Raw genomic sequence first — 1,836 nt, 5'->3', positions numbered from 1 at the left:
GCCCTCTGGATCAAAAACATGTATGTGCATTGTGAAGTTGATTTTCTTCATTTATCTAATACCCCATCATCAGTAGTTGGGGCCCAGTGCTATGTTAAGCTACTAAGACAATTCAATAAAGAGTAAATTCAATAAAGACTACCATAAAATAACCACCCATAATTTTAGAGATTATACTGGATCCTGCAGAAATTGTGGATGGAAAACTTTAGCTCTCTCTTTTCAGGTTAAGTACAAGACAGGTAGAAAGCAGGTGGCATATAGCTTATTTGGACTGATGCCACACAAGCTGAAGTAATAGCACTTTAAAGGCTTAAAATAATCAGTCGAATAGAAGTATCAGAAAATCAGCAACAAGTTTCCTTATTTATAAAAATTGATGTCACTTCCAAGCCCTGGAAGCACAGTGAGATATACTTCTCCAGGGGAGGAGTTAATCTTTAGTCTTCTAAGAGGTCCTGTCTCAGTTTGATCTCAGTGGGAGTTCTTTCAAGTTTCCCAGTCTGTCCCAGTTTCATTGTATCCAAATGTTTCTAGAATATGGAGTAAGGTTGATCAGTTCTCTGGGATCCAGACATCATACCCATCCAGTCTTATTTCTTTTCTTTTTTAAAAGATTTTATTATTTATTTGACAGAGACAGATCACAAATAGGCAGAGAGGCAGGCAGAGAGAGAGAGAGAGGAGGAAGCAGGCTCCCTGCTGAGCAGAGAGCCCGATGCGGGACGCGATCCCAGGACCCTGAGATCATGACCTGAGCCAAAGGCAGCGGCTTAACCTACTGAACCACCCAGGCACCCCCAGTCTTATTTCTTGAGTTTCTCCTAGAATTATAATGTCATAGATTGAGGGTGTAAGATATTTAAACTTTCCCCCAAACTATCAAGTGGAGCCTCTCCTTTGAAAGCTTCATTTGCTCTCTATGTACCATGCTCTCAAACCTCTGAAAGACTCAGCATTTTGGAGAATGTAGGTTTTAAAGTAATATAACTCTGGCTTAAAATTTTGATCAAACTAGTAATTTGAATCTTAGGCAAGTCATGTTTATTCTCTAAACTTCTATCTCTTTCCTTGTAAAGTAAGAATAACAATATCTAACTCACGTGCCTATTGTAAAGATTGTAATACTACATCCAACAAAGTAATAAAATGCCTGACATACATTTTAAAATTAAATCAATGATATCTCTTATTATCAAAAAAGTGTGTGTTCACTGCAGTCGGTCCTCTGGGTTTTAGTTCGAATACTGCCATTTACTGGTTATGTATCTTGAGCAAGTCAGCTCATTAATTGGGAGTTCAGTTTTCTCACTGAGACATTAGCAGTATTTAGTTTCTTAGGGTGTAGGAAAAATAAATTAGATAAATGTATTTAATATACCTCTCACAATGTATGGCACATAGTGGGTGTTTAATAAATGGAAATAACTATGCTAATTGTTATGAAATCTTACTCAGTTCCCTGCTCACTGTACAGGCCACCTGGGTAGAGTGACTGCATTCTCCTAATCTCCCACAAGATGGCAGTGTGATGTTTTACTAAACTAAATTAGGTTACAATGAGTTTAGAGTATCTTTGGAACTTCTGGGGTACAGAAAAGAGCTTGGCACTCCACAAAAGTTTGCTGGCCAAAGCATGACCTTATCCTTGGCCCATTGTTATATACTCATTTCTCCTTCCTTTAATCATTCTTATGCTTCCCCCTTCACTCACAACTAGCATAAATTACAAGTTCTTGGGGGTGGTATGGAGAATGGGGCAGAAGAAAGAGGGAACATTTGTGAGGACCTGGGCCACTCATCTGTTGATGAGCATTTGACTGGGGATGAACATAT

This window comes from Mustela lutreola, chromosome X (genome assembly GCF_030435805.1).
Source record: "Mustela lutreola isolate mMusLut2 chromosome X, mMusLut2.pri, whole genome shotgun sequence".
Classification (NCBI taxonomy): Eukaryota; Metazoa; Chordata; class Mammalia; order Carnivora; family Mustelidae; genus Mustela; species Mustela lutreola.
Note: the sequence above shows the minus strand (reverse complement) of the source record.